Raw genomic sequence first — 12,689 nt, 5'->3', positions numbered from 1 at the left:
AATAAGCGATTATCTCTTCTGCCCTACTGCTCACCGTCGCGGGGCTTTTGTAAAAAAGTCCATGAGTTTTTATAAGAATCATCCCGCAGTCCTTTTCTAAGTGGCTAAAAAAACGTTTCGTTTTTGTAAAATACACCCCGACCCACTACCTCCACCTCCTAGCCACTCATCCTCTTCCTCCCTACCGACTGCTGCGCCTCCACTCCCTTCCGGCCGGCCCTGCCCCTGCACCACCACCCTTCCTCGCCTCCGCAACCACCAACGCCGCATATGGTGGGATCTGCACTCCCCGCGCTCATCTCGATGGACAGAGGCGGAGGGCCAGCACCCATGGTGGTCTCGATCCCAGATGCAACGGCTGATGCGTGCTCTCCACATCCGCCTGCCGCCGCCCATCGGTCGCCGTTGACGGCGAGGAAGACCTAAGCGCGGCTTCTCGGGCGGGTCCAGGGCATCCGCGGCTCCTGGGCGGCGGGATACGGCACGGTGTTGCAAAATCCTCCGATGTGCTCCACTTCTGTTACGGATAGCCGGCACCGGCGACAGGGATGGGGAGCCGGCGGCCAGCTAACAGGGGAGCGACGGACTTCGTTTGCGTGAGCGCTTTGTGGAACGGAGAAAGAGAAGAAAGCAGAGAAGCTAGCCGTAGCCTCTCCAACCTGGTCGCCAGTAACGCACTGGCTCGCCGGACGCCCCTCTTCTTTTCCCCTTTCTCCATCTTCTACCCCCTTCTCCCGCTGCACTCCCTGTTCCATCCCCCCTCTGATCTGAAGCGAGGGCAGAGGAGGCAGTGGCTGCAGGAATTTTGTCTATTTTGGGCCTAGCCCAATAGCAGTTTTAGAAATTCTTAATAAATCCTAGAGGCCCACGCAGCCCATTCCTGCAAGGCAAGAGGTGGAACTAAAGTTTAGTCCCACATTGCTAGTTTAGAGGGAGTTGGACCTCTTTATAAGGGAGGTTCTTTCCCCACTTGTATGAGCATGAGAACAAGAGGGACATCCACGCACGCTCCTCCTCCGCCTCGCCATGCCACGCCACGCCACGCCTCGTCACGACGCGCCGCGGGTTGCGGGAATGAGCCGAGCCGATGTCTAAATTTTTGCCACACACTATGGGTATACGAAAGGTCACACGGAAGCTGAAAAGATTTTTGCGAATGTGGAGTTCGAATGCGAACAGTGCAGCCCTTCGGCTGTTGGCTGTTCACTTCATCTCCGTCTCTTCATTTCACCTCCCGTTGCTGCCCTCTCGCCTCCTTCTCTTGCGCCTATAAAAGAGAGGTCGCTCCTCCCAGAGAGACGCACCAGAACTACTCCTTCCCTCGCCATCGGTTCCATTTCTGAGCTGCTGATGTCTTCCTCATCCCGGCTTGCGGCGTGCACCGCACGTCAGGACAGTAGGCCTCCGAAACCGCACCTTTTGAGTCCTATACGGGAGAAGGGTGATAAAGTTTTTGGGAAGCGCTCAACGCGACTACTGGCTGCTTCATCATGGATGATCCGGTCACCGACGACTACTTCCCCGACGACGACTTCTTCCCCGACGTCCACGACCTCCTCGACGACATGGCAGGCGAGGACACCGACCCCAAGTCCAGCGCTTATGCTGCTGCTGTCTCGTACGTGTTCTTCTCCTTTCTATTAGAGGTCCTGCTACAGTTCCTTGTTCTAGTATTTACCCTAGATATGTTACACTCTATTTATATATGCAACTTGCCACATTGTCTTCTCTAGATATGTTTAGTTACAGTTCATATATGAAGGTGGTGTTTACCTTCTCTTTGTCAAATCGCATGGCTTGTTTTATCACTACTACACTGGTCATGCTTTATCTAGTATTTCTGTTAATAAAATCATTCGATAAATTGCTCATATTTCCAACAATCCAAAAAACTTATTATAGGCAATTTACCCCGAGTGGTTTTGCTGCTTCCATGAGACCTCCTATGTTTGAGGATATCCACTATAAGAGGTGGCGCGTGAGAGCAGTCTTATGGTTTCAAACCATGAGTTGCTATGACGCCACTCTTGGCAAACCTGAAGGAGAGCTTGATGCTCAACAGGCACAAGCCTTTCAGAAAATGGATACTCTGTTTAAGGCTGCTCTCTTGAGTGTTCGTGGTGAGAACATAGTTGATGCTTATGCGTCAATTGATAATGGAAAAGATATGTGGGATGCACTCGAGGCCAAGTTTGGGGTCTCGGATGCTGGCACTGAGTTGTACATCATGGAGCAATTCTATGATTACAGGATGACTGAAGAGCGCTTCGTGGTTGAGCAAGCTCATGAGATACAGTCATTTGCTAGAGAACTTGAGCACTTCGGTTGTATGCTACCGGACTAGTTTGTTGCCGGAGGTATCATCACTAAGCTTCCTCCTTCATGGAGGAACTTTGCTACCTTGCTGAAGCATAAGAGGCAGGAGTTTTCCGTCCCGGATCTCATTGGCACTCTTGATGTGGAAGAAAAGGCGAGAGCAAAGGACACACGTGCTCGAGGTATTGAGGGAGGATCTAGTGCCAATGTGGTACAGAAGCAGAACTTCCAGCCCCACAAGTTCAAGAACAAGGGCAAGTTTGATGGTAAAGCAAAGTTTGATGGGAAGAACAAGGTTGTCCAGCACAAGAACTTCAAGAAGTAGAATGACAAGAAGAAAGGTGTCTGTCATGTGTGTGGGGATCATGGTCATTGGGCACCTAGTTGCCCTAATTGCTATGACAAGCGTCACCCTGGGAAAGGTGGCAATACCGCTAATGTTGTCATTGGAGACACTAACATGAAGGATGCTGTGTATGGTATATTTCCCACTATTCTTTCAGTATGTCATTCTCCTGATTGGTTGATTGACACGGGTGCTAATGTGCATGTATGCGGTGATATTTCCATGTTTTCGTATTATCAGACCGCAGGGACTTCAACCGTGCTGATGGGCAACGGTTCAAGTGCTTCTGTTCGTGGTGTTGGCACGGTCGATCTGAAGTTTACTTCGGGGAAGATCGTGTGGCTGAAGAACGTGCATTATGTCCCCTCCATCAATAAAAATCTTGTTAGCGGATCTCTTCTGTGTAGAGATGGCTATAAGCTTGTCTTTGAGTCGAATAAATTTGTAGTATCCAAGTATGGAACCTTTGTTGGTAAAGGCTATGAGTCAGGAGGCCTGTTTCGTTTATCTTTATCAGACATTTGCAATAAAGTTGTTAATCATGTTTGCAACAATAGTGAATCAAATGTGTGGCATTCACGTCTTTGTCATGTTAACTTTGGTTGCATGTCGCGACTAGCAAAGTTGAACTTAATCCCTAGTTTCACCACTGTCAAGGGATCTAAGTGTCAAGTTTGTGTGCAAGCTAAGCAACCTCGTAAGTCTCACACGACTACAGAAACAAGAAATGTTGCACCACTAGAGCTCATACATTCAGATCTATGTGAAATGAATGGTGTTTTGACAAAAGGTGGAAAGAAATATTTCATGATGTTAATTGATGACTCCACTAGATACTGCCGTGTGTATCTTCTGAAATCTAAAGATGAGGCTTTGAACTTTTTCAAGATCTATAAAGCTAAGTGGAAAACCAACTTGATCGAAAAATCAAGAGGCTTAGGTCCGACCGTGGTGGAGAGTATTTTTCCAATGAATTTGATGCTTTTTGTGCGGAACATGGTATAATCCATGAGAGGATGCCTCCCTACTCACCTCAGTCAAATGGGGTGGCCGAAAGAAAAAACCGTACTCTAACTGATTTGGTTAACGCCATGTTAGACACATCGGGTCTCTCCAAGGCATGGTGGGGGGAGGCGATATTGACAGCATGTCATGTCCTAAACCGAGTCCCCACAAAGAACAAAGAGATAACTCCATTCGAGGAATGGGAGAAGAAAAGGTTAAAACTCTCTTATCTGCGAACATGGGGTTGTTTGGCGAAAGTCAATGTTCGAATTCCAAAGAAGCGGAAGCTTGGAGCAAAGACTGTGGATTGTGTTTTTCTGAGATATGCTTTCCATAGCAATGGCTATAGATTCTTGGTTGTAAAATCTGAGGTACCTGACATGCATGTCGGTACGATCATGGAGTCGAATGATGCGACTTTCTTTGAAGATATCTTTCCCATGAAGGATATGGCTACCTCATCTAATCAGGAGATGTCTAGTTCATCGAATCAGGAAGCAGTTACAATTACCGAACCTGCCATTTCGATGGAACACTTTCAAAGTCCCGTGGAGGAGAACAATGAAGTTCCTACTAGGAGCAAGAGACAGAGGACTGCAAAGTCCTTTGGTGATGATTTTCTTGTGTATCTCATAGATGACACTCCCAGTTCTATTTCAGAGGCCTATGCATCTGAAGATGCTGACTACTCGAAGGAAGCGGTTCGTAGCGAGATGGATCCCATCTTGGCGAATGAAACTTGGGAGATAACTGATCGTCCTTATGGGTGCAAACCTATAGGATGCAAATGGGTATTCAAGAAGAAGTTTAGGCCTCATGGTACTATTAAAAAGTACAAGGCTCGGCTCGTGGCTAAGGGTTATACCCAAAAGGAAGGTGAAGACTTGTTTGATACTTACTCACCTGTGGCTTGACTGATCACTATTCGAGTTCTACTTTCACTAGCTGCCTCACTTGGTCTTCTCGTTCATCAAATGGATGTTAAGACTGCTTTCCTAAATGGAGAGTTGGACGAGGAAATTTATATGGAACAACCAGATGAGTTTGTACTAGATGGTCAGGAAGGAAAAGTGTGCAAGTTGCTGAAGTCTTTGTATGGACGTAAGCAAGCACCTAAACAGTGGCATGAGAAGTTTGAAAGAACTTTAACAGCTGCAGGCTTTGCTGTAAAGGAAGCTGACAAATGTGTGTATTATCGCCATGGTGGGGGCGAGGGAGTTATCCTTTGCTTGTATGTTGATGACATACTGATTTTTGGAACAAATCTGAATGTTATTAAGGAGGTCAAGGATTTCCTATCTCGCTGTTTTGAGATGAAGGAGTGGCTGATGTCATTCTGAACATCAAGTTGTTGAGAGACGATAATGGTGGGATTACATTGCTTCAATCTCACTATGTGCAAAAGATCTTGAGTCGCTTTGGCTACAGTGACTGCAAGCCTTCTCCAACACCATATGATGCTATTGTGTTGCTTCGAAAGAATCGAAGAATTGCTAGAGACCAATTGAAGTATTCTCAGATTATTGGCTCGCTTATGTACTTAGCCAGTGCTACAAGACCTGACATCTCTTTTGTTGTTAGCAAACTGAGTCAGTTTGTTTCAAAACCAGGAGATGTGCATTGGAAAGCTCTAGAGAGAGTTTTGCGTTATTTGAAAGGCACTACGAATTATGGAATTCACTACACTGGGCACCCAAAGGTGCTTGAAGGGTATAGTGACTCAAACTGGATCTCAGATGCTGATGAGATAAAGGCCACGAGCGGATATGTATTCACTCATGGAGGTGGCGCTGTTTCTTGGAAGTCTTGCAAGCAGACCATCTTAACGAGGTCAACAATGGAAGCAGAACTCACAATACTAGATACAGCTACGGTCGAAGCAGATTGGCTTCGTCGGCTCTTGAATGACTTGCCGGTTGTTGAGAAACCTGTACCGGGTATCCTTATGAACTGCGACAATCAAACTGTAATCACGAAAGTGAGCAGCTCAAAGGATAACATGAAGTCATCAAGACACGTTCAGAAAAGGTTAAAGTCTGTCAGAAAAATGAAAAACTCCAGAGTTATTGCATTGGATTATATCCAAACGTCTAAAAATCTGGCAGATCCTTTTACTAAGGGTCTATCACGTAACGTGATAGATAATGTATGAAGGGAGATGGGTATGAGACCCACAATATGAGTTGTTCATAGTGGTAATCTATTCTTTGTGACCGGAGATCCCGTGAATTAGATAAGGAAGACAAGCTGTTGGTCAACTGAGAGGAGAGTATCCTTACTATTCACAATACCACTCCATGAAGATGCAATACTCTCCTAATCTGCATGGCAGGTTGATGTATATCTTAATGTGTTCTAAGTGGCTCATTTAAGCAGAGATGTTATCATGCAGAACATCTTTTGAAGAACACACTTATATGAGTCTGATTGTCAAACGTCGCAATCTATGAGAGTAGGGTTCTCTCTAGTAAACTCATGAAAGGTCACGGAGTATGACGCATAAGCTCCACCCGCGGGGAAGACCCACGGTAGCCACGTATCGGTCAAGGCTTTATGTGAAGCTAGATTCGCAGAAAACTTGCAGTTCAAGGTAGTGTAGCATAGAGTTCTAGGTGAAAGTTCAACTTAACAGTCTCCACTGCAGTACCGGTATATAAAACAGTGTTTTGGAACCAAAGGCAATTTTTGTGTGCCTCTGGGATCTGGTGGGGGATTGCTGAAATTTTGTCTATTTTGGGCCTAGCCCAATAGGAGTTTCAAAATTTTTTAATAAATCCTAGAGGCCCACGCAGCCCATTCGTGCAAGGCAAGAGGTGAAACTAAAATTTAGTCTCACATTGCTAGTTTAGAGGGAGTTGGACCTCTTTATAAGGGAGGTTCTTTCCCCACTTCTATAAGCATGAGAATAAGAGGGACATCCACACGCGCTCCTCCTCCGCCGCCCGCCTCGCCACGCCACGCCACGCAGGTTGTGGAAATGAGAAGCTGAAAAGATTTTTGTGAATGTGGAGTTCGAATGCGAACGATGCAGCCCTCTCGCCTCTACGATGCGTTTCGGCTGTACCTCCGTCCTGCTGTGCGCTCCTGCCTGAAAGACCTTGGCATCGTCGATTTGTCCTCGCGAGTATGACCTGCCGCAGCTCCTCATCTCCTCCATGACTTCTACCAGTGACATGCTTCTTTGATCTAGCAGCCAGTCTGTCATATTATTTCCTATTTAAGCAATTATTCTGCATACATCAACACATTAGAGCTTCTTCTACAGATGGTTACTGATTACCTAAAACATTGCTGAATTTAATTAAATATTCAATAAATTATCAACTAACAAGCTAACTATGCACGTATCTGATTCTTTCTTTCGATTGTCTCCTACACTGATAAATTTAGGCTTCAGATTTTGTAGTTTTCTGCAGGCTGTCAGATAAATTCTTCTCGACATCTTATATTCTATATCTTTTACAGGTGCGTCGGTCGTCCAAACATTGTAAGGGACATTCTAGGATTTTAATTTGACATAAAATCTGTATTACTTCTACATTGTCTCAAGACTCTCAACAATGCTGGGCTGAATATGCTGCAGCTATGTGCGTACAACCGTTCTCCATTGTCTCATGCACTCCCAACAAGGCCGGTTAGAGATGCCAGTACCGTAGCTGATGTACAGGCTTGACAAAGACAATTTCCCTCCATGCTGGCTGGGCATAACCATATTAGCACGCCTTCACGTCCAGGCTCTCGTAGCACTGGTGACACCAGGTCTTTATGCGATCTGATGGTCAGATCACAATTGTCATCACTAGCTATTGCCGATGATGTGGCGGAAACAAATCCTACTAATCTGCATACGCAGTGGTAAGCTCAAGTATTGCTGTCTTATTTAGAATTGTAGATACAGTGGAAACAAAGCAAAGCCTAGCATACTTGCACTAATATGTTTCATGCGAGCTTAGTACTTGCTTATTCTAATTAGTTCAATTTGAGATTTGACAAATTTATTTCATGAGAGAGTGCATAATTTTAGTTCCTATTTTCGGCTTGATTAGTTCCAAATTACAAGGATACGAGTGTTCAAAAGATAACTAATTGAAACACTGAACATGTTAGTTTGATGACCTCCGACTAGGAGTTATATGCATGTTCTTCTCTCTTCCGGTTGTGTGACATGGATTACTGAATTTTAAAGAATATATATGTTTTAGGATTTTTGGTGGTGTTTCGTTCAAGCAAAGAAACTTAACTAGGCTTGAATTTTGGTAGAGAATATCCGTATAATATGTCCTTGCTGTAAATTATTTACTTTGTTGTCGGAACTTTTTATAAAATGTTTTAGCCCTTTTTTAGTTTTGGAGATACACTAAATGGACATAGAGAAAAATACGAAAATATAACATGTATGCATGTATTTATGGTTTTTCATTGCGAGATTTAAATGACCTGAAGCTGTTAAATGAGATACTTTTAATTATAGTTATCATTTTTTTAAAGTTCGATCCCTTGACCAACTTGCGATTTTGTACATGTTGTGCCACATATCTTATTCAATATTTACGGTCTTCAATTCACAAAATCAGTTTTCTCTATCACGGATGCTCCACGTCACAAATAGTTTGCGGGTGATCTTGGTATTCTTGCGGATCTGACCTGTAAGTTGCTCTCAAGTTCTGCACTTCTTGAGTTAATGTTATGGCCGGTTTAGCTAGGCCCACCGGGCAATCTTAGCCCACAAGTTATCTTAGGTTAATTCTTATGCAAGTTATCTTAGGTTAATTTTTCTGCAAGTTATCTAGGTTATAAATATAGGTTGTAAGACTCTTTTTTGGAATTAAGCAATAAAAAGATTATCTCTATTGCCCGGCTCCCAGAGGAGCCGGAACCCTATCCGCCCCCTGCCTCTTGCGCTCCCGCCGCCATCCTCCTCTCCCGCGACGGCGCCCAGCCGCCGGCGCGGCCGCTCATCGCCACGCCCAGCCCCCTCCTTCCCCTACTGCCTACGGCCAAGACCGGGCAGAACTCTAGCTCCTAACACCTTGGTATCAGATACCCGGGTTTCGACCATGTCTTCACCGCCTCCAAACCCGCCACCACGGCAGCCGCCGCTGCCCAACGCCTCCCCCACCGCCGCTGCCACCAATTCCACCAACGCCGCCGCTGCGTCGCCGGGCACCACGGCCTCCCTATCGGCGCCAATCTCCCCCGCACCCGGCACCACGCCGGGCCAGGGCTAGCCACAAACCCCCCCTCCAGCAACCACCGCCGTCGCCTTCCCCAGCGCCGCCGCAGTACACACTGGAGGCCATGGCCGGCGTTCTCAATGGCCTGGTCGTCGCGGTCCAGGGCATCCGCCTCTACTTGGCGGGCCCGTACGGGCCGCCTCCACCGCTTCATCCGGCCGCGTCCGCGGGCCAGCAGGCGCTGCCATGGTACTCAGTACCGGCGGCTACCCAACGCTTTCCCCACCGGTGGCTTCGACACCGCCTTGGCCGCAGTGGCCGACGCCGTTCGCGGCGCCAACCGCGCCGCCCGCCACCACCCAGGGACCGCAGTGGCGGACCTGGGCCCCGTCGCCCACGTCGTCCCTCACCGCGCCATCCCTCCCGGCGGCAACGGTGCAGGTTCCACCACCGCCCCCGCCCAACCCTAGCCTGGGCCGATCCTCGCCGAGCGGCCTTCCGATCCAGGAGGTCCGTTTCCCTTCGTCACCGTCACCACTTCCTGGCTGGCTCCACGGGTCGCCGTCAGCTTCCACGGAGGGCCGGCCGCCGTCAGGGTTCCAGTTGCAGCCCGAGGCGTCGGGAGCCACAGGGGACTACGCCGGCCCTTCCACCCTGGACCGAGCTCCGTCATCAGCCCTCCGTACCGCCGAGGCAGTGGTCCAGGGCGCGCCACACCAGCAGCCGCCCCGGTTCGCAAATATTGACTTCGCCACGTACGACGGTTCGGACGACCCGCTTAACTGGCTCAACCAGTGTGACCAGTTCTTCCGTGGACAGTGCACGCCCGCGTCGGAGCGCACTTGGCTGGCTTCCTACCATCTCCGCGGGGCCGCCCAGACATGGTACTACGCCCTCGAGCAGGACGAGGGCGGCATGCCACCGTGGGATCGCTTCCGCGAGCTATGTCTTCTTCGATTCGGACCACCGGTACGCGGGAGCCGCTTGGCCGAGTTGGGCCGCCTACTGTTCACCTCCACGGTGCAGGATTTCGCCGACCGCTTCCAGGCACTAGCATGCCACGCGCCTGGTGTGACGGCCTTACAGCGGGCGGAGCTCTTCGTCGGCGGCCTTCCCGACCACATCCGCGTGGACGTCGAGATGAAGGGGCCACAAGACCTTCAGACGGCCATGTACTACGCCCGCGCGTTCGAGCGCCGCGCGGTGGCCATCCAGCAGGAATCACCGTCCCGGACCGCCAGGTTGCTACCCGGGCCGGATTCCGCGTAGGGTCGGCCTGCGCAGGCTTCTGCGACACCCCTCGTTGTGACCGCGGCATGGCAGTTCCGCCGGCTCACATCAGCCGAACTGCTCGAGCGTCGTCACCAAGGGTTATGCTTCAACTGCGACGAGCCCTACACGCCCGACCATGCCTGTCCGCGACTCTTCTACCTGGAGGTTGCAGACTACATTCCGGAGGACACCGTCGCAGCCGACCTGGCCGCCCCAGCTGTCGAGAAGGTGTTTGACGCTGGTTGATCGCCTCCAGGAGTTCCGCAAGCGCTTCCCCACCTTACAGTTCGAGGACAAGCTGTTTGTGCAGGCGGGGAGAAGTGTTATGGCCGGTTTAGCTAGGCCCACCGGGCAATCTTAGCCCACAAGTTATCTTAGGTTAATTCTTATGCAAGTTATCTTAGGTTAATTCTTCTGCAAATTATCTAGGTTATAAATATAGGCTGTAAGACTCTTTTTTGGAATTAAGCAATAAGAAGATTATCTCTATTACCCGGCTTCCAGAGGAGCCGGAACCCTATCCGCCCCCTGCCTCTTGCGCTGCCGCCGCCATCCTCCTCTCCCGCGACGGCGCCCAGCCGCCGGCGCGGCCGCTCATCGCCATGCCCAGCCCCCTCCTTCCCCTACTGCCGACGGCCAAGACCGGGCAGACCCTAGCTCCTAACAGTTAATCATTCATGATCGATATTGAGCACTCAACACTCTTAATTATCATTTATATCTGCAGCTCTATGCACTTCCTGAATTAGTGGTCGGCGATCAATATTGAGCAATCTACATTCTAATTGTCTTTTTTGTTGCTGCCTTATCTTTTGCTTAACTTTGACATTTCTCTTATTCCAAGGTAACAATTTTACAGTGCCCAGAAAAATTTAATTCATATAGGATGTAACTTTTATGTTTGGATGAGCCATATAATGTACTTTTTCCTGATGGCACCAACTAATCTGCCATGCCGCTGCTCTATAGTGGTTTCTTTGAGAATGACTACACATAAAAAACAATACAATGTTCCTGTATTCATTTTTCAGATAGGATGTCAACCTCTTTGGATCTCGCATGACCTATTTGGAGCACTTTCATCTCCCTTCAATGCATTTTTGCATCTATATTATTTGGTTGCGACGAAGTGCCTACATAATAAAAGAATAAGATGCCTCCTTTTTAATGTCAGATACTCCTGAGCATTATTAATCCTGACTACGATACATATAAACTCACTTAGTATAAAAAAAGTCTTGAAAATTTCTAGCTCACGCAGTTGTGGGTTGATGACTAGCTCTATTGATCTGTTCCAACCGTTCGGAACCGTGCCATTGGCCTCCCCCAGGTCCTCCTTATAAATTGCAATCTCTTCTTCCCCAGGTTAATTCCCTCCTTGCCAACGCCCCCCTTGATGGTGGCCTCCCATAAAATCACTCAACGATACCTCGCAGTCGGTTCTGCACTCCATCGTTTTCTGCCGTTGCAACGCACGGGCAATTTTCCTAGTAAAGGCCTATTTTGTTAAGGAACGGTGACATGAAGTGGCCTGCTGTGAAGCCCTCCTTAGAGCTGGACACCTCATCTGGATCTGGATGGTTAGGCCTCATTAGCATCCGTCAAAAACTGCAAAAGTACCCTTATTTTGTCCATTCGGTTTATTTGGTTCACATGGGTCGGTTTGTGCGATTTATCCATTTATACGATATTAATTTTTTTGATAAATGCGGCATGAAATTAAGATATGGTTTGGTTTCGGTATATACCAAATTATTTTGTTATGGTTTCCATATATACCATAATAATCAAAGTTGACGGGAATGTGAAAATCTACCCCTCTACCCCTAATAATAAAACGAGGAGTGCTTCTGACGGTACGTCATAAGAACTCCCCTTAGAGTTGCTATAAATTACCCAATATATGCCACCCATAAGTTAAAAAACGATTCATATTTTTCTTCAGGACTCGCGCCAGATTTCGTTCATTTAAGTTAAACCCCTTATATAACGTAAGCACACATGCAGTGCAGTGGCTGGAGCCGCGAGACGTGGGTTAATTTTCTCCCTTTTCTCTCTTTATACTGGTGGACGTAGGATATAATTACTCGCCCAGGCGTCACTTAGCAGCTGCACACAATTCGGCCCACCTACTGTATCTTTAGCCTTTCTTTTTCCGTGCAGATTCAAATGTTTTTTTAAGGCCATAACTTTCAAACCCTAACTTCAAATCTAACATGTTATATATAAAAATACCTCAAATAAATATTTATATTTCAAATATGCTATTATATTGAATGTTAATAATTTTTAAAATTGCTTTAGGATGCAACCTTAATTAATATTATTTCTATATGGGGTATTTTGGAAATGCATATTATGTATGTTTGCTACCCAATTTAAATTTAGTAGATATGTCAGTTTGGTGCTCTCACAAAATCTATTATTGGCACAATAGGATATGCTAAATGTTAATCATCCTCACTACCAACCCCTATATAATGATGCACACTAAATTGCTGATACAAGCTTTACGTAAACCAGTGGCTTAACGTTGATTTTCATATTGTTTGAAATTGTGCCCATAATTTTTTTAT

This window comes from Triticum urartu, chromosome 3A (genome assembly GCF_056163025.1).
Source record: "Triticum urartu cultivar PI428250 chromosome 3A, HENAU_Tu73, whole genome shotgun sequence".
In the NCBI taxonomy this organism is placed as follows: Eukaryota; Viridiplantae; Streptophyta; class Magnoliopsida; order Poales; family Poaceae; genus Triticum; species Triticum urartu.
This window is presented reverse-complemented; position numbering follows the sequence as displayed.